This window comes from Notamacropus eugenii, chromosome 3 (assembly GCF_028372415.1).
Source record: "Notamacropus eugenii isolate mMacEug1 chromosome 3, mMacEug1.pri_v2, whole genome shotgun sequence".
Taxonomy (NCBI): domain Eukaryota; kingdom Metazoa; phylum Chordata; class Mammalia; order Diprotodontia; family Macropodidae; genus Notamacropus; species Notamacropus eugenii.
The window spans coordinates 171145881-171173012 of NC_092874.1; the positions used below are offsets into that span (position 1 = coordinate 171145881).

At 38.2% G+C, this 27132-nt stretch overlaps 1 protein-coding gene and 1 long non-coding RNA gene across 47 annotated transcripts in view; one reads left to right on the plus strand and one right to left on the minus strand.

The window, feature by feature from the left end:
- LOC140533531 (uncharacterized) overlaps positions 1 to 9444 on the plus strand; it is a 55312-nt gene extending 45868 nt beyond the window's left edge. Inside the window, exon 4 of the long non-coding RNA XR_011976954.1 lies at positions 9255 to 9444. This is a non-coding gene — a long non-coding RNA (uncharacterized lncRNA). The remainder of the gene's footprint in view (positions 1 to 9254) is intronic.
- The window catches only part of CELF2 (CUGBP Elav-like family member 2), a 620126-nt gene that overhangs the window by 213169 nt on the left and 379825 nt on the right, over positions 1 to 27132 (minus strand). The gene's annotated exons all lie outside the window — the stretch shown is intronic.

Genomic DNA, 27132 nt, shown 5'->3' on the forward strand with positions numbered 1-27132 from the left:
TTCTTATAGCACAAAGTATTCCATTACATTCACATGACAGTCATATACATATGACTGAAATGTTCACAAAGAAACTGAGTCAAAGAGGGAGGACAGTAACTGGCAACTTAAAAAGTCAAGAAGCATGAATGGTATCTATTTTGAAGTCTGTACCTCACTGTCTTGTGTAAATGACCTTGATTTTTGAAGATTATGCCAGTGGAATAAAAATTTCTGGAAAGTCTTATGAAGATAAAAATGTGTTGAGTATGGATTCATGGGTGGGGGACCTGCAGACTCAAGGCCACATGTGACCCTTTAGGTCCTCAAATGTAGCCCACCACACTTGAGGGCCACATGTGACCTCAAGGACATGGGTTCCCTTCCCCTGGTAGTTATTGACTCTATATAAGCCATCCAAACATTCACCTAACTAAATTTTCCATAGGTTATGAAATTGAAGGCCATAGCATCTCTAGAAGACATCTTTTAAATGACAGAAGCATTGTAATCTAGGGCATGATATTTATGTTAACCCAATCCCAGATATTTCAATTATTCAGGTAAGTAATGCATTCTATAATATTACACAAATATAAAGACACAAATTGAATACAGAATCATGAATAGTTAAAGGAGGGATTTTTCAAAATGAGATAGATAAAAGAAAATGTGCTTTTTTTTTTTTTATAGGAGCAGCATTCATTAGAGCTTGGCAAGATTTTTAGCTTTTGTTATGTGTGGCCTTGACATCCCTAGCAATTTATAGTTATGATAATATTGGAAAACAAAAACCCCTTGGAAGACAATATGCACAATACTTTTTTCTCTTTCTACCTAGCAATTCATAGATATTTCTTCAGACAAGTCCATTACCAATGTTTACTGAGTACCCACTGTATACCCCCTCCCTCTCATCCAGGTCTGGTTGCTTTTGAGGGGATTATAGGACTGTTTGTTTGTGACAGGGAGGAAAATAGGGTTAGAAAATCTAAGACAACACAGTAGAAATGAAGTATAAATGATGAGAATCCTCTTTAAAAAAAAATCTGCCTGGGTATAATTATAAGACTTCTGTTATGGCTAAGAAACAGCCCTCTTCCTTCAGAGAGAGATTGCCAGCAGATGATAGCAGAAATCGGCAAAGGACCCAAAAGCCTACTGGCACATGAGAATAGGAGATAATTTAGGGGGGACAGTAACAAGCAATTCTGCTGAAATTGGAGCAGCAGAGGACTTGAGCCCAAAGGAACTCAGCTTGTCTAGATATGGAATTTTAACCCTCTTCAAGTCATTAATCCTCCTGGTCTCAGTTTGTTCATCTGTAAAAGGAGGGGATTGAACTACATGACTTCTAAGGTTTCTTCTGGCTCTAAAGCTATGATCCTATGACTTCCGACCAATTTGGAATCTCTAATCTAGCTTCAAGGCCCAGCACTAGGGACACCTACCCCTAGGAAGCCTCTGCCCCCCCATATACTTTCTCTACATTTTATATATAACATACTTTGCATATATAGACAACATATACATATATAACATACTTTGTATATATAATATTATATACAGATATAAAATATACCTTGTATATAAAACATATACGCAGATATATTTTGTATTTGCTTATCTGTGTACATGTAGTATACGCAGAGTAGAATCTAAACTTAAAGACAAGAACTGTCTAGTTTTTGTTTGTATCTTCAGTACGTTTACATCATGTATATGCATATATTATGCAAAATCTGCAATTACGGAACATTTTGCACATGTAAGATATATTTTTTTAAATCCTGGTCAAACTGAGACCAAGACAGAGGATTCATACAATTGATGGCACAGACGCTGTAGGAATTATATGTGATCCAAGATTGTGTTAAAACCACTGCTTCCTCTACCAGTTAGTCAATAAGCATATATTAAGTGCCTACAGCGTGTCAGGGACTGTTGCTAAATGCTGGAGATACAAAGAAAGGTAAGAGTTGTAGTCTCTGCTCTCAAGCATTTCCCAGTCTAATGGAAAAGAAAACACACAAATAACTAATGGGCTATAAACCAGATAAATTGTGGGGAAAATTCAATAGAGGGAAAACCCTAACAGTAAGGGATGTTGGAATTAAGAGTTCCTGTGGAAGGCGAGTTTCAGCTGAGGCATGAAGGAAGCCAGGAGGCAGAGATGAGGAGGGAGCGCATTCCAGGCCTGGGGTGGAGGGCAGCTATTGAAATTACCCACAATGGGACACAGAATGTCCTCTTCATTGCTTAGTATGTATTTTATACTTAATGTGTGGACACATTGTTTTCCTCTAGTGGAACCTAAGCTCTGGCATTTCTTAAGTACTTATTGACCAATCCACAATTGCTATGTATTAAGCATCTTACCCGTACAAGCATTATACTGGTGCTGGTGGAGATAAATAGAAAATTAGGAAGCATCTCCTATCCCTCCTGGAATTTACAACTTACTGGTGGCCAATGGGTAAGTATGTGTGGCTGTGTGTATAGGAGGGTGATCACAAACACACACACGCACACAGATATGTAGTATTTCAAATAAATAAGCAAAAACCAGGTGTGCCTATAAGTACATAAAATAGGTACAAAGGGGGCAAATAAGGTTTGAGGAAGGAAACATCATTTCTGACTGAGGAAACCAGTGAAAACTTCATGAAGGAAGTGTTAACAGGGAGAGGGGCATTCTAGTCACAAGATCTGTTATTGTTCAGTCATATCTGTAACTTCATGACCCTATTTGGGATTTTCTTGGTAAAAGATACTGGAGTAGTTTCCCATTTCCTTCTCCATCTCATTTTACAGATGAGGAATTGAAGCAAATAGGGTTAAGTGACTTGCTCAGGGTCACACAGCTAGTAACTATCTGAGGTTGGATTTGAACTCAGGAAGATGAATATTTCTGATTACAAGTCCAATGCTCTATATACTGTATCACCACTGACAGGATACAGCATCAGAAAAGACCGAAAAAACAGGATACACACAAGTTGGGGCACAAAGGTTTTGATCCATCCAAAGCAGTCTGGTTTTACACTAAGTAATCTCTACAATAATTTTATTTGTTCTCCATTCACTTTAGTAATTTTGTCCCTTTTTGCTCAACTATAGAGATGGAATAGAAGAAGAAAAAAACAGCATAAGCACTTAAAAAAAAAACCAGGCACAAGCAATTTAAATTTTTAATTGGGCTAAAGTGCTAACTTGAACCTAGGGATTACACAGGAAGTCACTAGGTTTAATTTTAATAATTTAATTTGTGATCTGGAACTTGGGATTGGAAATATTTTCAATTGGAAATGAAGGCCCCCAAATCTCACTTCATGCACAGTAAAGACAAAAACTCAGTTGTGGAAACAAACGGAAAGAAATAGAACATGCTTGTAACAAAAATCTTCACATATTAGTAATACTGCCTACGTCGTCTCTAGAGTTTTCTTGCCGCTCAATTGCACTGTTGGCTTATTTTTGGTTCTTCTCCCTCAGGTTATGACTTTGTCAACTGGTTTTACTTTCAGTTTTATAGCGAGAATTCTCTGAGATAGACTTATGTTTGTGTCCTCGTTTACAATTCTCACTGATGATAATTATAGCTGGCATTTGTAAACTGCTCTATGTTTTGCAAAGTGTTACACTTTCAGCATCTCATTTGATCCTCACAACAACCCTGGGAAGGAGGTGCTCTTATTTTTGTCATTTTATAGATGAGGACACTGAGGCAGGCAGAGGTTAAATGACCTGCCCAGGGTCACTGCACAATGTCTGTGGAGTAGGGATAGAGAAGGTAAGATGCAATGTTTAAGTTAAAAAGTTATCCAAAACTTTTCTACTGGAAATAAAGAAAATATTACAGTTTTTCAATTTTAAAACAATAGACCAAAAGGGAAAATTTAAACTTAGTCCCTTAAATTGACATGGAAGATGTTTTATACATACATGACATGTCCTCATGTAAGATTAGAATGTTTTGCTTATCCCAGGACAGAAGATCTGGCACTACTCTGTGGAGTTTGGTGGGGCAGGCAGGTGGGAGGAGGGAGGGTTAAACTCTATATAAATGAAATACTTCCTAACAATGAAATCTGTCCAAAAATGCAACAGACTGCCCCAGGAGGTGGAGGATTCCCCTAGCGATGGGAGTGTTGGTGTGGTGCTTGTAGGATCGCTTGCTGGAAAAGCTGGAGAGCTAATTCATGTGGTGGGGTTGAGCATGGGGTAGGAGCTTGGCCTACATCATCTCTGAGCTTCCTGCTAGCTCTGCATTTCTATAATTCTATGACAGTATCTGCTGAAAAATGAAAAGGAAGTCTGCATTTAGAAAGGAAATAAGGGATAATTTATGCCAGGAACTATCCTCAAAAAGTGAATTTAAGAATGAGGTCTGGGCAATCTGCTGCATACAGATTCAGAAAAATAAAATGTTGAAAGACCTGACTCATCTAAGGTAGCTCAAGTTTCACAGATCCAAAGCAAAGGGGAGATGAGGGCTACTATGAGTTTATCAGCTAACAGGCTTCATGCAAAGTATAATAAATAGCACTATTACATTTTTTAAAATGTTAAAGGTAACAATATAAAATAAAAATCTGAAGAACTGCCATTAATCTGGAAGTCATTATGACCATCAGCTATAAATGAGTCCCCTTTTCATAGTTATTTGTAATGCATTCACGTTTCCATGAAGATTTAGGAAGACAGACTTCATGTTTATACAACTATGGAAATGTATTCGACGTAGAGAATAGTATTGCCAAATTGGCAACCAGAAACTCAATAAAGATTTTGAACCAAAACAGAAATATGTGTTTATTTGTGATCCAACCCACAAATGTACATTTACCTTGAAAATTGTAACTAATCTGGATTTCTCCCCAGGACTGACTGTAGAAAGGCAACAGTAATTTGACAGACAAATAACCACAAGAAACTCTGACATCAATACCATTATGATCTCTAAGCAAAGATCTAAAACCCAAAAACTTCACTAGGGTACAGTGACACTAACTCCCCTATGTCTCCCCCCAAACCCTCATTTTTCCTGATTTGAACAGTCTTATTTGAAAACAAATTAATGTGTTAGGTCATAGAAAATGTTAGTAAATGGCAAGAACTTAAGTTGATGAGATAGCTGTCTAATTATATATCCCTATCTACACACGTTCTGAGAATGACTTCTCTACAATGCACAGTGAAATTTTACTAGTAGCCAAAATAACTCAAGATCTCTACGGACGGACAATGTGGCCATGTTCCAACTAAGACACATACAGGGAACAGGAGAAGCCAGACAGAAATGAATTAAGAGCATGGGAAGAGGAAAAAATGATATGATTACCAGATGAATCCTGGATACCATGAGGTGCAAAGCCTTCATGTTTTCTCTCTGATGTGCCTCTAAAAGGCTCAGCTCCTTTGGCCACAGGACATTTATGAGCTTTATGTTTATAGAAACAGAAAACGATTTGTCAGATAGGGGATATGGGAGAGGAGACAAGGTCTCCCTTAAGTGTTATAAGCTTTGAGATCCATAAGCTCAGCGTGCGCTCACTCGCTCTCGCTCTCGCTCTCTCTCTCTCTCTCTCTCTCTCTCTCTTTCTGAGTGTGTGTGTGTGTGTGTGTGTGTGTGTGTGTGTGTGTGTAAAAACAAAAACAGTATCAGCAGATACATTAGTCTCTGGTTATTATTTGTCTTAATAACTTAGATGGGGTAGCAAGGCTAGGGTATAACTCAGTAGAAGGCTACTCTGTCTCATGCCCACACAGGCAATCATGATAAATGGGTTCCAGCTGGGAGGCAGTTCATCTGTGAACCTGTGACGTTGAGATTTACTAAAATAATTTTTAATTCACTAACAGGGTATTATTGACAAGCTATTTTAAGGCTAGTCAAACTCTCTTAAAATAGGTCTGAAAATTTTTTTGAAGGATGAGCTTGCTGTAAAGGGCCAAAAAAAACCTAACCCAAGCCCAAAATAACCAAACAACCCAACACTATTTTATCATCTTTCTTTAAAAAATAATCAGCAACAAAATAATCCGAGTTGGCTGGTAAGGTGCATCTCATCTGACTTTGAAGAAAAACATAAGAAATCCAGGCACAGAATAATGGTGAAATAAATTATAAAGGCATATATATGAAATAATACATTATTTAAACCACTATAAATGGCCCCAAAACGTAAATAAAGATGATAATTTTATGAAGCCGTGACTCTCTGGAGTTAGAAGAGACATAGTGCTGTGTTGGTCCCTAATGTGATGGGTGTGTCTTTTTACCAAAGTGCCAACTCTTCTTGACTTTTATTAAAATTCATATCTATCTATTGCCTGATTTCTTTGAGTCTCAGCTTAAATTATTTACAGTCCTGGTCCCTGTTGGCTAATGATAAGAAAAGGAAGCATATTGGGCAAAATTCCCTTTTAATATTTATACTTTGCCTATTCTGGGTCAGTCAGCAAAAACAATTCCCTCTGCCCCATCCTGTATAAATGATTGCATGAGCTACCCCTGGTAAAATCTAAGCAACACATTATAGTTTATGATTCTTGTTGTGGTGGTGGTTAAAAACTTGCTCAAAAGTCTCAGTGTGATTACTGTTCATTTGAATTATGGGGGACAATAGTCTTCCATCAACTCCAAAGTTGAAATCTAATGTCAAGGACTTTCTTACACCAATTTCAGAAGGCTCCCTCAACTAAATCCTCTTCTTTACTAAACTAAGACCTCAGAGCAAAAAACTTCCACTTCTAAACATTCTTTCTTGAGCTAACACAAAATGAGAACTTGTTTATGGCAATTCAGATGGCCAGAACCTATTTGGTTTAGAGACCCCTCGTCAATGCATGTTGACTTGATAAATTCTTGACTGACCAAGCTAGGGGTTCTTAACCTGAAGTTCAGGTGAGTTTGTTTTTAGAAAAATACTGTAATTCTAAGCTTTTTATATATCCAAAAACTTTATTCTAAAGAGGATTCTATAACCTTCCTCAGACTTTCAAAGGGTCCATGGCATGAAAAATTTAGCCACCTCTTGCCTAAATCTTACTTTCTAATTCCACAAGTTGAGTATGATCCATGGCTCTCCAAGGGGAGGCAAATCCTTCCTTTTTTTCTCCTATTTGTCATAAAAGGAATCTCCTACCTGTGTATAAACCTTAAAAGGACTTTACTTAGCAATTTTATGATAGTCTAATATTGGAATGACTATTAAACTGCTCATAAAATGAATTTTGAATTTGGCTTCCACATGAACCACCAAGAACATCCCTAACAGGAATCTATACCATACTAAATGAAAATATTCCTTCTATCATGATGAAAACAACTCTTTGCTTTGAAAGTCAAGAAGCAATGATGATTTTTTCATCATTTTAAAAATTATTTGCTCAAGATGATAGAAAACCACTCACTAAGCATATTTCAGCATACAACTCTGATACAAAATGTAATCACGTAGCATGTTTTCCCCACCAACAAAAGTGTCCTGTCTTCTGTTCCTGGGAATCACACCCAGACAGGTGTATGGAAATGAACTTTGTAAAATAATTTTAGTTTTTAATGAATATAGCTACTCTTGGGGCTCATTTTAAAATAAACAAAAAGAGAGGGAGATGAATAATATTGGATTTTAATTACTCTTTCCTTAAGAGAATTGGATGATAATATCACAAAAGCATTCAAACTTTAGGAAATACCAACTAAAACCTCACTCATCACAAATCCCTTTTTGTCAGCATCACCACTTCTAACATCTCAATTATTTTTCTTAATGAATCAGCAGAGTCAAAATGAATACACAGCACCATAACTTCAAAAAAGCACTAGGTTTTCCCACATTATGTTGGAGAGAAAGTAAGCTTATCCATAAAAATAAACTGCAAAAAGTAGTGATGAGAATGGTATTGCTGGCTACTTATTGCTGTTAGCAATTATTTAATTTTTATCAAAGATAAACCATAATTTATATCCCAATGTGGGGGACAACAGGAGCTTCTGTGTTCCCAGATCTCTCATTCCCTTATTTTCAGTCTGCAGCTAAAATTACTGACCCTTTCTGATTATTTCTTCAAATCACAATAAAGCCAAAATATCAATTTGTGTAATTGCATTTGCCCACACAACTATTTCTGGCTCTTTGAAATAGTTGTTTCCTTTGCCTCCTACTCTTGTGGTAGCACTGGGCTTTGTTGTGGACTGGCTGATAAATGGCTTCCAATCTGTAGCTGGAAGAACAGGTAACATGAATAATTCTATGTACACTAAAGCTCTTGAATATTACTGAGTGCTGTATGTGTAAGATGATGTATTCTAATACCAAGACAGGCTCTATCTGGGCTATGAAGGAAGGAACCCTGGAAATAGTTCTTGGGCCAAAAAATAGAATCCTTCAGTATTAGTGAGACCATCACACAGATCCTGTATATAGCCATTATGGCATGGCAGAAAGCATTTTACAGATCCGCATTAATGTACTTTGTGAGTTCCTTTGGTTTTCTACTGAAAGCCTGCATTATTGGCTAAATAGTCCAAATATAGAAAAATAATAGAGAGGACAGAGGAAAAAAGTTAGTGAAGGTTAACTTTTAAGTTAACTTAAAATCTTTTTTTTTTTTATTCTCAATCTCAGTTGTAAATGATCTCATGGGTCATCTATTCTAACTTGCTACTCAACTGAGTCCTTTTCATAATATCCTTGGATCAGGAGGTCAAGTCTCTGCTTGAAAACCACCAGAGATAGGGAACCCACCACCACCTGAGACAGTCCATTCTCTTTTTGGATAGCTCTAATTGTTAGGAAGTTTTCCCAGACGCTGAAATGAAATTTGACTGAATTGGACACTTTCCATGTATTACTCCAATTTCTGTCCTTTGGGGCCAAGCAGATCAAATCTAATCTCTATGTTACATGATAGCCCTTTACATACTTGAAAATAGCTCCCATGCTTGCCCTAAGTTTTCTTTTCTTCAGTTCTCAGTTCCCTTAATAGATATTCCTGGGGCATTGGTTTCCATTCTTTCTGTCATCTTTGCTCTCTTCTGGAGGTGCCCTAGTTTGTCAGTCATCCAGTCAACAAACAGTTATTAAGCATATTCTTTCTAAAATGCAGCTCCCAGAAAAATAATCCGGGGTATAATGAAACTATCACCTCCCCCATTTTGGATAGACTGCCTTCCTTATTGTAGTCTAAGACTTTATTAGCCGTTCTGGCAGCCATGTCATGCTGTGTACTCCTTCTCTTACTCATTTATTTATATTTCATTTCAGACAGCGTATGAAATACAGAGATGTGTGTCCTTGTGAGCGAGCTTCATGGTATGCTACTAAGTACCTTTGTAAGTCCAACATAGCAGTCCAACTAATAAACGTATGTTTAATGTTAATATACAGGCAGTATAACTTCTGATTAATCTACTATTTTAACCAGCTACTTTAGCTGACCAAGCATTTAAATATTTATTTCATGCCTACAACAAATTACCTAATATTTCCTTTTTATATAATTTTAGGCAAATGGCTATCTGCAAGTGGGAGAAAGGAATAAATTATTCAGAGAAACATTATTTTTTCCTCATCTGAAATTAAGTTGGAGGTGAAAAAAGGTACAAATTTAGGAAAAGGTACATGTTTAGGAAAAATCTCAAGGTCTAACATAATTTCACTTGCCCCTAAATGTTGACTAATATTATTAATGATATTGTAGGAGGAAGATGAAACTACATATCCCTTTCTATATAACCATGGAGACCTGGTTAGTTTTTGGAAAGTATCTTAGAAAAGACTCTGCTTTGTGTTTGGACTCATAGTCTGTTCAAGTCGTTGGGTTTTTTCCCACTCTCTATTTCTCCTCTTTGTTTCTCTCTCTCCCAATTATAACACGTGAACACAACCACAAGGCCATTTCCTTTTTCTGCATTTGACTTCTAGCCTTCAGAATCCTCAGCCTCTTACAGCTGCTATCTGATGCAAACACGTGCTTATAGAAAGGCAGCATGAGGAGTGATGATTCCTGGATCCCCATTCTATGCTCTTCCCATTTCTACCCCATGAATTTGTTTCATGTCAGCTATTCTGGTTTTACCTGACTTCTCTGTTAAATCCAGTTATTTACTGCACAGTCATGTTTTCAAACATTAGGAAGCCTATACCCAGCACACTAGGATTTGCTTAGTCAGCACTAAACATACACTGTAAATGTTCATGAATCTCAAGGCCACTGCAAACCTATTGGAAGCACAGCCGGCTATTTCAAATTACATACAAAAGTATCTCTGTCATACAGATGCCTAAGACTTATTTATAGTCCAATTACTGAGCATAAACAGCAGCAGTGTTTTACATTCATTCCGTTTTGTATTTTCATCCCAAGACTTTTTTCCTCCATGGATTACGGTAAATAAAACATTTGCTTCCAGAATGTGGCACTTGCCAGAGATCATAAAGGAAACTGCACAACAAGCAGATTACCTTCGGCTATTGCATTAGAGGAATGCAGATTATTTCTCTAAAAAGTAGGATTTAGCTATATTCCAATTCTATTAAACTGCCTTGTCTTCAGAACAGAAACATGTGAAGAGAACTGTAGTGCCCAACAGCCAATATAGGCCTGTGAGGGCTTTTGTAGAGGGGCCTATTTTTAATCTATAAATACAGGATTCTGGCAGGGTGTTTTCAGTATTTCTTTTCTTCTTCTAATACTCTGTAATCTGCTTTCTCAAAGACAAGGCAACAATTATGCAAGGCAGACTAGCAGAAAGCACCAGAAAGCACTGTTATTGGACTGTGACCTTTGTATAGGTCCATTTTACAGAACCACAACATGGAGAATTTTTAATGAAGTATTGGTCCTTTGTATTGGGACAAAGATATTTCTCTCTCAAGGCATAATCTCTGATTACTAAAAATATGAACATTATACAAAATGCTCCCTCCTACCTCTCCCCAATTACTGACCCAACCTTTGCAAATAAGAAAGGGGAGGGGCAGAATTTGGTTTTATATCTCTCAGACTCCAAGTTTGTTTTTTCTGACCTTGTCACAAATTAGCAAAAGGGAGCAAAGATAGATTCTCTGAGAAAGCAAATGACTTTTAGTTAATTATGACAAGTTTTGTCCTAATATTTCAAAGTTTAATATTTATCATTAGTCAGTCAAAAACCAATGGTCAAGACTGTCCCATATGGCAAGCATTGTGCTAAGTGCTGGGAGAAGAAAGACAAAAATGAAGCTGCCTTATGACTTCAGGGTGACCACGGTTTATCAGAAGGCAGTGCTTGCATTAAACAGTGGTTCTAAGGCCAGAGAGTGTGACTTAAAATGAAAACGTTTACAAACTGCAAGGCATTGAATGAAGAAATGCTATGAGCAGATCCAAACTCAACACTTCATGTGAGCACTCAATGCTGTGGTTTCTCAGTTGATACCACTGACTTGGAATGTTTTTGTACATATTTTTCAATTAGTTGACAAGCTTTCTTCCACAAATCTGAACATATTTAATACTATTTTTTCTTGAGAAGTATGTCAAAAGAAATATCTAAAAATCCAACCTGGAAAGAAATCAAGACTACCATTTAATTAAAAATTAAGATAAATGGAAAGTAATCTTCCAAGACTTTTGAGTAGAGAAAGATGTCCAGCGCAGTGGTTTATGCATGTCATTACATCTTCAGTGATGTTCTTCCAAAGGGGAACACAAATGTGGGGGCCATATTGAAATGTGTGATGAAACATGGAGTATGTAGGAAAAATCAGAAGTGAAAAAAAAGAACAAAAAGATTCTGCCAGCAAGTAAATCTAGTAAATCTATGCAAATATCTGGATATCCAAAGTACTAATAAAGGCAGGTAAGACAGACTTCAGAAGGATGCAGGACAGAGTGAGCTGATGAGGTAAAAAAAAAAACACAGAGAGAAAAAAACAACCATTGCTGTCCAAAAAAATTTAAGCCAAAGAACAAGAATTTCCTAAATAAGTTGGAAAAAGTAACAGTCTCTCCCTATATTCTTACAGCTTTTTGGGTGTTAACCTCATTCAGCTCACTGAATATATATTAAGTAACTACTATGTGGTTAGATGACCCATTAGCAACTCAAACTTAATGTCCAAAACAGAACACAATGCCTGGCACATAGAAGGTGCTTAATAAATGTTGATTGGTTGAATTATTTCTTATCTTTCCCCTGTCTTCTGAACTTCCCTACTTTTGTCAAGCCTGCTACCATTCTTCCAGTCACCCAGATGTGCAAACTAAGAGTCACTGTCAATTCTGCCCTCTCATTTACCCTTCACATCCAATCAATTGCCAGGTCTTGTTGATTTTCTTCCTTCATAACGCTTCTTACATGTCACGTTTTGCTCTTTGCCATTCAAATGGCTGTACCTAAATCAGTCCCTCCTCATCTCTCAGTGGGACTATGGTAACAAGGTTCTAATTGGCTTCTTTACATCCCATGTCTTCCCTCTCCAATTCATCCCTTACACAGAGTCTAAGCTGATATTGCTAAAACACAAGTCTGCCCATGCCATTGCTTTGCATTAGAAGCTTCTGAGGCTTCCTATGGACTCTAGAATAAAACTCAAATGCTTCTATTTTGAATTTAAAGCCCTTCAAAAGCTGACTTCAACCTATGTTTTTAGATTGATTACATATTACTACACCCCATCAGTCTGTATTTCGGTCAAACTCTACATTGCTGTGCCTTGATTAGAACAATCCATCTTGTATTTTCATACTTTTGCACATACATAGAACGCTCTCCTTCCTTCTTTCTGCCTCTTGGAAACCCCCAGGTCTTCAAGGCTTAGCTTCAACGCCACTTCCTACAAGAGGCTCCTTTCTGATTTCCCTGCTAGTTCTTCATCCAACCCCCCCTCAAATAAAACTGTTCTGCTTTTATTTTCTATATACATTATATTTTACTTATATGCCATTTCTTCTCAGTAGAATATAAGCTCTTTGAAGACAGGGCCTATTTCATTTTTTATCTTAGTATTGTACTTGGTAAATAGTAGGTGTTTAATAAACGTTTATTGCTTGGAGAGGCATGCAGATAGACAATGTGCTGGGTCCAAAACAGAACAAGGAGGCATCAGGCTGAGTTGTATTTGGGATATCATACACAGCACATGCTGCTCTCCGCTGCAAAAATCCATCTTTTTAATAGCGATATTCTCTTGAAGTTGCTATATGATTATGAATCATAGAATTCTCTGACTTCATAAGGAACTCATTTACAGTTGACCCAAAGCTCATCTTTGGAAAGAAATGGGATAAAAATAACTGTAGCTTCTTTCAAGGCTCAGCTCAGCTGGCACTTCTTATGGGAAATCCTAACTTGGTCTTCCTAGTTCTTAGTGCTTGTCTCCCCCTCTCATGTTAGATGAATATAATCTTCTTGAGGGCAAAGATTATTTCACTTTTGTCACTGCATAACACAGTATCTTGTCCATTCCAGGCGTTTAATACATGTTGCTTGAATTGTCCCAAAAGGTTACTGTGATATTAGAGAAATGTCAGTATGGATTCTTTTAACCCATATTATTAACATCAGTGCATGACTTCCCCTGATATCATAAAAGTAGAAGAATTGCTCCAAAATGAATCTGGATTTTTAATGGGATTAATTTATTTTTATCATTGTCATTTTTGCAAGGAAAAATACTTCTTGGCTTAATTTTAACCATTTAAATGCAATAATTTGCAACTGAAATAAATAAAATCTCATAAAATATTATTCAGGTATTTCAAAGTACCAAGAAGCAACCAAATGTTGGGAACATTTATACATTTTAATTGCGTAAAACTGCTGTATCTCCAGCATAATCTTACAATTTATTCATTTCAATTTTCTTTACAAGAACACTTTGGGCAGCCTAATTGTACCTTGAGAGGCTATTCTCTATCCAGGGTGGTCAAAAATCCTCAATATGATGATGGTAATTAATTTTCATGATTTAAGCAATTGAGCCTGTCTTTGGAGTTATTAATTATAATTTGCATTATACTGTACTTCCCAAAGAAAAATAGAATAAAGCTATGAAATCCATACTATAAAAACAGAAATTACACATTAACTCCCTTCAATTCAGTTAATATATCACTGCACTTAATGCTTCAAATATGTTCCATCTCAAGCTGACCTCTAAGTGCTGACTTTTCCTCTCTTATTTGATTATATATGACCTTATCTATTCAGAACACCTTAAAGTCCAACTTAAATTGCTATAAATTGATCAGCAGAAGAGGCCCCTGCAGAGTTCAAGGCTTCTGCCTTGTGTACATGACATCTGATCAGTTTGGCTTATTTACAGAAAATTAAGATGAAAGCTATTTAAGTATAATAATAGCCAGCATTTATTACATAGCACTTTAAGTTTTGCAAAGTACTTTACATTTGATCCTCACAATAACTGTGTAAGATAGGTACTGCAGATATTATGATGTCCATTTTATACGTATGGAAATTTAAGATCAGCAAGGTAAAGTGATTTATATCAGTGGTGTCAGATGTTTTCCTGGGTGACATCTTGACTTAGCATTTAGGGTTAGGGTTTTTTGTTAAACATTTCCTAATTACATTTTAATCTGATTTAAGATCCACTCCAGAGTTCTGCAAATGATTGTCAGTGTTTGACACCTGTGATTATATGTATATGATATATGATGGATACCATATTTGAACTCAAGTCTTGACTTCCAAGGCCAGTGCTCTTTCCATGGGACTAAATTGCTTCTTTATTTCCTAAATAAATATGTTTATCTAACAGAGACACAGGGGAGGCTAGAAAGGTTTGTGTTGCCCCTGACAACAGAAACATTCATGACTCTTGTGATTTATCTGCTTGAAGGTGAACCTGGCTTATAGAAGACTAACAAGGACAAGTGTCAATAGCAACCCTTGGCCAATAATGACTATAACATCCCGTGAGGTGGGAAGACCAAGCAGTGTGCCTGTTCCTTCTGCCTCAATATACCATGACACTGAATGTCAGCTAATCATTTTCTTCCACAAGTCTTACAGTAATTTGAATAGGTAATGTGTCAGAGTGAATAGAGCTGAAAGATCTGGATTCAAATTCAACCTCTGACTCCGTGTAACTACAGGCTACTCACTTAACTTCTGAGCCTTAGGCAACTCTCTAAGACCATTATCTATGTTACAGATCACTAGTATAGGTCGGGGGCATTTCCCCACTGCAATAAAAATAGCACAGATTGAATGAATGGACTGCCTCCGGAGCATCCTTTCTGTCTTCAAATTTTACAAAATGTTCTTAGGCTTACGAGATGTATATCATCCAGCAATGGCAGCTGTTAGGAATATATTCAGAACTTTTTTTTTAAGAGCTGGAAGGAGCGATAAAGATAATTTAATCCAATTCTCTCGTTTTATAAATGAAGAATCAGAGAGGCAGATAAATTCCATGATTTGTCTGAAGTCACAGCTCTGGTAGATGACAGCCAGTATTAAAAATGAGGTCTCCTAACTCTAGTCTAGTTTTTATGTCTTTCAAAATTCCATGTATTTATTTTGAGGCTGGGTCTTCCTATCTTGTCCAGGATGTAAATACTGCATCTCACTGGACCAATTCCAACTTACAAGCATAGAAGTTTTAACTTGCTCCATTTTCCTGACCTAAACCAGTTCACTCCTCCTCAGGGAGTCTTTTGACCCTTGACTCCTGGAGACTCTATTTTAGGACTTAGTGAAGACACCTGATTAACTTTAGCCCTAATCCAGTTGAGAACACCTGAGCTGAATTCATCTACCAGCCTTAGCCTCCCCCAATAGCACCACCCTATTACTTTTACTAAATACCAAAAAAAAAGAAAAGGCATTTCAGAGGGAAAATGTTATCATGATTAAAAGGATAGTATAAGAATCATTAATCAGTTTTGCAAACACAGAATTTTAAAGAAGGACTTCAGAAATTATCCAGTTCAGGGGTGGTAAACCTGCAGCCTCAAGGCCACATGTGGCCCTCTAGGTCCTCAATGCAGCCCTTTGACTTTGACTTTAACTTTGATTCAGTCAAAGGGCCACACTTGAGGACCTAGAGGGCCACATGTGACCTCAGGGCTTCAGGTTTCCCACCCTCCATAGTGCAACTCCTTTCTATAGATGAGGAAACTGAGGCTCCTATTAATTAGTGACTTTCCCAAAGTCTTCAGTTACTTAATGAAACAACCAAGATTAAATTGGGGGGGGGGGGGGGCGTGTAAAAGATAATTGCCCTCATGAGGGTTAACAGCTGCAGAATCAGTTATACAGCTGAGATTACTGGTCATTCTTAAGACATATATGAAGTTAGGGGATGCCTGACTTAGATACAATTTGTATGAGTGTTAAAGTTTACCAATACCTTAATTCCTGACATATTGTTGTGGTTCAGTTGTTTTAGTCATCTGACTTCATGACCTCATTTGGGGTTTTCTTGGCAAAGATACTGCAGTGGTTTGCCATTTCCTTTTCCAGTTCATTTCACAGATGAGGACACCGAGGTAAACAGGGTTAAGTGACTTGTCCAGGGTCACACAGCTAGTAAATATCTGCAATGAGATTTGAACTCAGGAATATAAATCTTCCTGAATTCAGGCCTGACACTCTATCCACTGCACCACCTACCCTTGTCAATTTCTGACATGAGGCAACCAAAAGCACACTCAAAAAAAATGTTCCTAGTCTTGGTTATAAACATTTCGATTTAGCAAGTTTATTCAGGTGAGTGGAAGTTTTCTGGAATATAGGATTGCACAGAACAGTAAGTAATCAACTTAATTTAGGATGTTATCCTAACCAGCTCTACATGCATACATATATGTACAATGTTACACCAGTATCAAGGTTCTGTTATCCCCACTGTATTTTCTATCTAAAATTACATAACAACTATATTTTGGTAAATCATTGAACTACAGCTCCTCTTTGTTGAACATGCAAAGTATGTTCAACTCCACAGCTAAAGTAAGATAGGTAATCACAAATGCAGGCTATTCTTTCACAGAAGGTTGATAGCATTTTTCATAAGTCCTTCAGAACTGTCTTGGATTATTGTTATTGCTAAGAGCAGCTAAGTCATTCACATCAATCATCAAACAATATTGCTGTTACTATGTACAGGGTTCTGGTTCTGCTCATCTCACTTTGCATCAGTTCATATAAGTCTTCTGGGTTTTTCTGAAAGCATCCTGCTCATCATTTCTTATAGCACAATAGTATTACATTACAATTATTTACCACAAGTTGTTCAGTCATTTCCCAATTGATGGATGTCCCTTCAATTTCAATTTGGAACATTTTTATGAGATTGTGTGTAATTTGAATTTCTTCCTTTAAGAACAAAATCTTTATATTATTTGACCATTTATCCATTGAGGGAACTAAGCTTCATGGTGAAAAATGACAAATCCATGAGTAGTATGGTTCTGGGGGGAGGGAAGATTGGCGCAGTCCAAACAATCTTTGTACCTACCCTTAACTATTCACCTCAGCTACATCCCTTGAACTGGTGACCTGCACAGCCTGCCTTCACTCAAAACAAAGCCAAGTGAAAATCATGTCATCATTTCTCTGATGGCATGGTCTTCTTTGGCAAGGAAGGATGAACACAATCCCTTGAGCAACTACTTAAAGAAGCCTATTCATTGAATGGGTGTATCTCATTCAAAGTGAGAATGCTATAAGACCTTAGCCTGAAAGGGCCAGGGTGTCCCACTGCATCCTGGGCCATCTCCAGTCATCCTGATGAATATCAGGTCACTGGACCCAGATGGCTCAGGAGGAGAAAGTGAGGTTGGTAACCTTGCACAGCCCTCTCTCCCTCAAATCAAAGTCAAGTGCAAGTCATGTCATCATCTTGATGTCATGGTTCTCTTTGAGAATGAAGGACAAACACAACAACAACAGGCTAATTAAAATAGTAAGACAGTGTTCAACAAACATTGACTAAATGATGCTGAGGACAAGGTATTTTTAATGATTCTCAATAGTTCCCAACCCTAATTGCTCAGAAATAGTAGTATGTAGTGGTACTAGTGGTACTACTACTACTACTACTGCTACTAATAGTAGCAGTAGTAGTAGTAGTAGAAATAGCTAACATTTACCTACTGTGTGCTAACTATAGCACTATGGGCCAGGCACGGTGCTTAATACTTTCCAGTTATTATTGGATCCTCACAACAACATTGAGAGGTAGGTGCTATTATTATTCTCATGTTGTAGATAAGGAAACTGAGGCAGGCAGAGGTCAACTGATTTGCCCAAGTCACACAGCTGGTAAGTGTCTGAGGTTGGATTTGAACTCAGGACTTTCTAACTCCAGGCTAGGTGCACTCTAGCCACTGAGTCTCTAGCTACAGAAGAATTACCTTCTGTTGCTTAATAGTGTGCTAGACCCTATGGAGTGGAAAAAAAAGAAAAACACATGAATAGCCTCCTTTACTTGTCTCCAGGGAGGGTTAAAAACAAACCAGACTTGTCACTCTGTCAAAATAAGACAAGCAGAAATGTCACAAAGCCCATGTGTCGTACCAACTAGCAGCTAATTCCCCCTCTGCATGAGGCAGCATCTCTCCTGAACCTTGGACATCCCAGGTCCAAGCCCCGTGATCCCTATCCTACTGCCATGCCTGGACTTGCTTGATCCAAAGAAGAACTCTGTAAAAGTCCACCCTGTTTTCCCTACCTTGAGCACCTGATTGCATCCAGGACACTGCTAGACTGTGTCCCATGTGTGTCTATCCTGCCTGCCTATTGGTGCACCATGTAAGCATCTCCCCTCCTTTTTTTCCACAACTGTAATGAGAATAAGAAAATCACCAAAGTGGTTGGGTGCTGAGATCAAAGGAGAGAATGCTGGTGAAGTCTTGAGCATGGTGCCAGGCACCTATGACTTTGGAGCAAAGGCTTATTCCACCCCTTCCCTCTGTATTCTCTCTACTCCGTCCTCATGACAACAGACAGCTTTTAAGAGCGTCTGAGTGTTCTGGCCTCCTAACCTATTATATAGCTCAAGGCTGGGATGGGCAATTGAGTTACCCACACCTGATTACCTTATTTCCAAGTTTTCCGACTTAGGGAACACAGAGAGCAAGAGCTAAAGCAGGGATGAGGGGCCTCACTCCCATGGCTCTGAACACCCTTCTCCTCGACCCCAGGGCTGTGGCCAGGAGCTTCTACCCCACGCTTTGTGCCCCTCAGGTTTTTCTTAGGCAACATAAAGTGGCACTTGAAACCTCCCAGTCTTGCTAAAACAATACTTAATAATAAGGTCCTAATGAACATAATGGCTATATACACACTATACTGGAACAAGAGAAAAGGAGATACACTAATAATGATTTGTTTAGTCAGGGTGGGGAACCTGCAGCCTCAGGGCCACATGTGGCCTTCTTGGTCCTTGAATATAGCCCTTTGACTGAATCCAAGTTTTACAGAACAAATCCTTTTATTAAGGGGATTTGTTCTGTGATGTTTGGATTCAGCCAAAGGCCATGTGGCCTTGAGGCTGCAGGTTCCCTACTCCAGTTTTAGATGATACTAAGCATCAAAATGCTAGGTAATAGAATAAATTATTCAGTTTTCATGTGCATGTTGGCTTATATGTAGAGACTGCTACTGAAAAAAGGCGAATAAGTTATTTTTTTTACAGCTGGATATGTAAAATTGATTATTTACTATGTTAGGGATGACCTTGTCTCTTGGGAACAAGTCAGTTTTGTAGTGGTTTCAGTCAATGAACATGAACACTTTATGTTCATACTGACAGGATAATAGATATTAGTAGACATTCCCTTCTCTCTGATTTAAATCTCCCATTAATACCGCTGACTGTCCATAATATAGCACATGCTAAGAAATGGCAAACTTCTTAAATAAGTGTTCTTGTGGAAAAGGTATTCTTGGGTCTCTAGAGGGGCTCTTCCTAAACCAGGGATGGGTAACCTGTGGCCTCGAGGCCACATGTGGCCCTTTAGGTCCTCAAGCATGGCCCTTTGACTGAATTCAAATTTCACAGAACAAATCCTGGGACTTGTTTAAATTCAGTTTAAGGGCTGTACTTGAGGACCTAGAGGGCCACATGTGGCCTCAAGGCCACAGTTTTTCCCCATCCCTGTCCTAAACCCTCCAAAACTGAAGGATGTCTACACACTTCTTAAAGATCCCTACAATGAGAGACTTTGTGGTCCTTTGACAATTCATATGAATTTCCAACAACTCAGACTCTCAGGAAGTTATCATGCTTAGCATTCTTAGTTCTATGAATCTGCTTTGGAATTATACTGTCTTCCAAAATATGTAATTTTTCTCTCTCTAATGCAAAGTAAGTTGGTAGCATTTTGAAAAAGAAGTCCTATTTTATCTTCATAACCCTCCACATAATTAGGTAACTAACAGTCCTATGCTTTATGGATAGATACTGCTGAGTCAGTTGAATAATACACTATTTGGAGAAAGTGTCTCTATTTTTCCATTTCCAAGTATTCTCTAGTGCTGTATAGAGAATTTTAAACAAGGTGCATTTGATATCGCAGAATTAAAAATAGAAAGTAGAAGAAAAAAAGTTAAGAGGAGAAGTAGAGGAAGAAAAGATGAGGAAAGGTTGAAAACTGGCACAGGAAAATTCAATTAAAAATCTAATGTGCTTTAAGTTACTGCAGACAGTGTCCTATTCAATAAAAATGGGAAAATTAAGCACTTATTATCAGTACTATTCATTCCTTAGTTAATCATATCTTGCCTTTGTGACTTTTCCTGTATTGTTTTATTAAACTGTTTTTTTAATCTTATCTGTATTTAAATTTTAGCCAGCTCTCCTGCTATTTCCATAAAGAGAATATAAGCTCATTGCCAGCAGGAATTTCTTTGTAACCCCTATAGTGCATGAACCATAGATTTGGAGCTGGAAGGGAGAGACTTTGGAAGGTAATTGGTAGAAGTGTCTCATTTTACAAATGAGGGCATCAGAGCCAAAAGAAGCCAGCTGACTTGCCTAAGATCATATGGTTGCTGTGGAGTCAGTCATGTCCAATGCTTCATGATCCCATTTGGGGTTTTCTTGGCAAAGATACTGGCACAGTTTGTCATTTTCTTCTCCAGCTTACAGATGAGAAAACTGAGGCAAACAGGGTTAAGTGACTTGCCCAGAGTCATACAGCTAGTAAGTGTCTGAGGCAGGATTCGAACTCAAGTCCTCCTGACTCCAGAGCTGCTCCCAAATTCATACAGACAAGTAAATAGAAAAACTGGGATTGGAACCTAGCTCCTAACTCCAAGACCATGGTACTGCACAGCAATTCAACAGCCAGCATTCAGGAAATATTTGGTATTGATTCAAAAGAAAATCAAGAGATAGTTTGGGGGGAATCAATCAAAAGCCAAGAATGTTCAACACAAACCAAACCAGTATGCTCTGGCCTTCATGTCACCTGCTGCTATGGCTTCCTCACATTCATTCCTTCCCTAATGAGAAAGTTCTGTGATTGGGACAACCTTATATATCCAACCAAAAGGGAAGGACTTCTTGGGAGGGAGGAGGAAAAGCAAGAAGATAAAACTTGGAAGAGGTAATCGTTGCTGGGGAAGTCAGTGGTTTAAAGTACATGTTTATCCCTTGAGCAGGTCAATGAATATCTGTAGATATTTATAACATTTCTTAAAATGGCAAAGGTCTTTCTTGTGGAACATTTTCTGGGCATTAGTACAATTATGTTTTAATTTTTAAAAAATCAGCCCTCTGTTTGATATGTTCTGAAGTATGGTTTAGTGGAGTCAAGCCAGAAGAAATGGATTTTTAATAGATGAGAGTTCAGTTCTTCTGACAGACCAGAAGAAACATGATGTACAAAGAATACACTTGGTCCTGGCTTCTGACCCCCCACTATTTCATGCCATGTATAAAAATGACATATTAGAGACAGGAGATTGAGCAGCAACGAGGTGCACAGGTTAATATAAAAGCTGAATACAAATGATTTCAAAATAAGTACTAATTCATAGGCTTCAACAGCACAGCTGGCAGAAAAAAAGGCAGCATTTTCATTTGAGAGGGGTGTATAATAATGTCACCATGCATTATGCAAGAGCACAAGAGGGTGCATTCCTTGTAGGAAAGGGGACTATGTAAAGGGTCAGGGACTAAAGAATTCCACCATCCTTTTCTTTCCCCCTGACTGTTTTCAGTCATCCCTACCTGCAACTGATTCACTTAATCCCTCCTGAGCCCCAAGCCACATTCTTGCCTATAGCCCTGCCCTTTCTGGGAAAGGTGAGGCTACGGCAATTAACATCTGGAAACCACTTAAAGAGCTTAAGATGAGAGAGCCCAAACTGACCGCAGGTATTCTAATATAAATGACATCCTACTGTACCAGTACCTGGGGCCATTTCTTTTAATGGGGCAATCTAACTCAAAATAACACACGTCCCCGTTAGTTTGACAGAGCTCTTTTTTTCTGTTTTGTGGGTGAGTAGGTGGGAGCAACAGATATGTTAAAAAGTGGAGAGAATGAAGGTGGAGACTCCACCTACCTCTAATTCTCTTTTTTCTTCAGACCATCTTCAATTCTCTGACACCTGCCCATGATCCCTGTCTTCTCTCTCTCCTTTCCTTCCTTCTTTCCTTATTTCCTTCCTCTCTTTTTTCCTTTTTTTCCCCTCACTCATGATTTGAATGAAACTACCTTCTCCTTTCATGATAATTTCTCTTTCAGGGTCTAGGCTTAAAGTGGAATGCTTTCAACTTAAAGAAATGAAATCTTGTACCACTGGGATGGTGTCCTCTGGAATTCTACCTGCTGAAATTCACCCAGTTAGTTATTTAAAGCTTGCCAGAGGCAGTTTAGCTTGTTTGGCCAATCAGCCTTTCTCTTTCTTATTTCAATCAAAAAGGTTACATGAAAAAGAGATCTTGGGATGTGGATCATCCAGTTTCCCCCTTTAAAACATCATCAAACCTGAATACTAATGACATGACATTAATTGAAAGGGGAATTGTGGAAACCACCTCCTTCCCCTCCTTATGCTTACATGACCAAGTTAAGGTAATGATCCAAATAAGGCTACATACTTGAAATGAAACCTCTTTAATAGAAATAATAGGCACACACTGAAAAATTATTTTATAAAATTAGCATATTAAAATATACTTACTGAGAAAAGTGGTTTTTTAAAATGATATAATTCTTATCCAAATAAAGATCCAAATAAATGCATTTAGTCATTAAAAAGAGAGAAAGGCAGTATAGTTTAGTAAAGAGAAAGCTGACGTAGAGTCAGGAGGGCATGACTTTGACATATATTAGCTGTATGAGGCTGGGCAAATCACATCCTGCCTCAGTGCCCCAGGTCCCTCTCTAACACTCTAAGTTACAGAGGAGTGGTCAATCTATTTCAGTAGAGGGAGTTTCTGCAGTAGACAATCCCCCCATATTGATGAAATCCCAGGTCAGAAAAGGCAATGAGGGGAATACAAGAAGCTTAAGGTACCAGAGCTCACAGCAGGGAAGATCTAGGTGTATTTAAAACCCTGCTTGCACTTTTCTGAAAGCTCCAAGAAACACATTTTTTTTTCTGAGGCAACTATTGATTTTTTGGCTATCTTATTGCCCCTGTGGCAAACTGGTCTGCATTTGGGGCACCTGAAAGCACATTTATTCTGTTTGTTTTTTTTTTTAAACTACGTATAAGCAGAAGGCTTAGGAATAATACCACAACACAGTCTTTTTGGACAGATCATATTTTTTTTAGAGCCAGAAAAAAAGGAGTCAGGAGAATGGTCTTGTTTCAGTTGTTACCATTTAGTTTGAACGCTGCTCCTGGGCTATTACTGCCTTTGCATCTTTACCAACTAACATGCCTTGTGGGGCAGAGTTAACTCAGGCATCAGGGAAAACAACGATATTAAGCTTTAAGCACACATAAAAATATCCTTAGAAAAATGTATATGAATGGAACTAGAATGGTAATTTTATAATCTATAGGATAAAAATCCTGATATTTCAGCTATATAAAGCAATTAAATGAACAATGAAGAGGGCATTTCTACACTAAAGAAACAAAGACAGTGTGTGGGAAACAGAGTTGAGATGAGACACGAGTCAAGATGTCTGTCAAAATGGATTTTTCTGGCTGGTAGTGTGCTGAATCTGGAGTCAAGAAGACCTGAGTTCAAATCCTGCCTCAGATACTTAGCTGTGTGACCTTGGGCAAGTCATTTAACCTCTGTTTGCTTCAGTTTCCTCATTTATAAAATGAAGGCAACAATAGCACCTACCTCTCCCAGGGTTAGGGTAAGGCTAAAATGTGATATTAATTGTAAAGTGCCTGCCACATAGTAAGTGCTTTACAAATGTTAGCAACCACTACTACGACTATGTCTCATTTTCATGATCTACAAGGGAAAATATACAATAGTAGTACCTACCTTCCAGAGTTATCGTGAGGATAATATATGAAGTTCTTTGCAAGCCTTCAAGTGATATATAAATGCTAGCTCTTATTATTAGCCTGGTAGAGGGGCTCCAATACCACCTGATGAGATTGTATTGTTGAGCACATAGCAGTATCTAAGGAGGACTTCTAAGCCCTGGATAATCGATGATGTCAACTGCTGGGGATGGAAGCTCAGTTCCATGTGGACAGTCTAGGGCGGGTAAAGGTGGGAACTTCTAAATCTTAGAGTTCTCACGAGGCCCCCCATAAACACCAGGGAATCGAGGAGTGAGACCGAGCAATCTCGTGTATTTCCGCCTCTTCCCGTGAGAAACGTGATGGGAGAGAGCTCTCCCTGCCCTCGAGACTGTCCTGGGTCTGGGCACACCTATTGTTATCTAACAGGCACGGTATTCAGGTGCAAACTATGCGGCTGGAGAGCTTAATTAGGATCAGGAAAGCCTGAAAGCGCTCTTAGCGAGGGAGGGGCGCGGACAGGACAGAAGGCTCAGCTTTCCCTCTCTTCGCTCTTCCCTCCCCCTCTCTCCCCACTTACACTTCTACTTCCAATCTCTTATTGTAAGATCTTTGCCTCCTTGGGAGATTCTTCGCTCCCTCCTAAGGAAGAATTCCCCTGCACTTGTAACCAGAACCCTGAATAAAGCTTAACCCTTGTTCGACTCTGAGAGGTCTCTTCTCTCATAAGACTATCCGGTTTGGCCAGCCTAAGACCTGTGAGAAGTAAGGTAAGAAGACTCGGGTAGCCCTCAGGCCTCTAGGCCTGGCAGTCAACAATGATGATCACAACAACAGAGTATGTTTAAGGTTCACAAAAGAAGAACACAGTAGTAAGTGAAAGGGCCACTGAGAGATGGTATTATTTGCTTTTAATGAGTGACCTTGAAGGAAAATCAGCTTAGGAAGTCAAAACCAGTTGGTTGAGGCAAGGGTTCCACCTACAAATTCTGATGTTCCCAGGACAGATTCAATTCCAATGTAAAGAACTGGAAGGAAAAAAGGCTCTGTTTTTGGTCTGATGTTTTCTAGCCAAATCTCGTTTGCTCCATCAAGTAGTTTCTGGTCTTCGTTAATACTTTATTCATAGTCAACAAACACTGTCTATGTGCAAAGCTGAGAATACAAAGACGATGATGATAATGGATACTTGTGTAGTGCTTTATGCTTTGCAAAGATACCTGTGTTATAAGAAATGATGAATGTGAAAAAGAAAAGAAGGAGAAAGTTCACATGAACAGATGCAAAAGGAAGTTGGTAGAAACAGGATAACAACTTATATAAGGATGACACCAATATATACACACACACATATATACACATACACACACACACACACACACACATATATATATATGTATATACGGAACAAACAACAATGATACGACAATTCAAAGTGAATGCTATGAAATTATAATGACTAAATGTGACCCCCCCCAAAGAAATATGAGAAAGCAACTCCCTCTGATCTTTGCGGATGGGGGGACTGTGGTGTTGAATGCTATGTATGATATTGGACAATTTTTATGTTGCATTTTTCTGAACTACTTTCTCTTTATTCTTGCTTATAAAGGATGGTTCTCTGAGAAGTGGAGAAAAGTAGGATACATTATATTTAAAAGATGTTATAAAAACAAATTATATCAATAAAATTATTTTTTGAAAGATTTAGTCCTTGTCCTCCAGTAGATTACTTCTGCTACTAATGTAATGCAACAAACTGGCAAAATGTTCCGTGTGCACAAGGCTTCTCTATCATCGTTGTTGACAGGTTATAATATGGTTACGTAGATTCCTGAGTTTTGAGTAGCATATATTGTTCATGCACAATATGCATATAACAGTAACAATGGCTAACAGTAAGTGCATATCATTTTTCTTGCATTTGAAGATGGGCTCAATGGCTTAAAGAAATCACAGTTCATTTACCATCGCTGCCAAAGTGCTTTGGAGAGGTTGAGTAGAAGAAAATAGGGAAATAAGCATTAAGTGCCTTCTATGCTCTAGATACTGTGCTGGCACTCCACAAATATTATATCATTTGGTCCTCATGACAGCCCTGTGTGCTAGGTGGTGTTATTACCTGCACTTTACAGATGAGAAAACACAGGCAGACAGAGATTAAGTGACTTGCCCAGGGTCACATGACTATGAAGTATCTGAGGCTGGATTTGAACTCAGTTCCTTGAACTGACATTAGGTGCAGTGCTCTAACCACTTTGCCCCCTAGCTGGTGGCATGTTAGAAAGAGTACTGACTTTGAAGCTGTAAGACCTGATTTTGTCTCTCACTAGTTGTGAGATCATGGGCAAATCACAATCTCTTCCGGCCAAACTTTCTTCACCTGTAAAATGAAAGCCTCCAAGGGTCAAATGAAAAGATCCAGTGAATTAACAGGTGAAAGGATTTTGGCAGGGGGTGATCTCTAAGACACTATGTAATCTAAGGTAGTATGAAATAATATTCGTAGTAAGATATTTAAAGTAAGTGTAGGTGGTCAGTAGAACTCCTCCATAGCTAACCTCTCCTACATTATAATAAGTCTCTGGAGAACCCAACCACTTACCTACTTACGCAACCCCTTCCTCAGTGGGTCTGTGTGCACTGACAGGTTTACTTGGTGGAATTATGTATTAATATACTGTTAGATCATAAGGGAAACAACAGATGTCTGCTTTCCTCCATTACCGTAA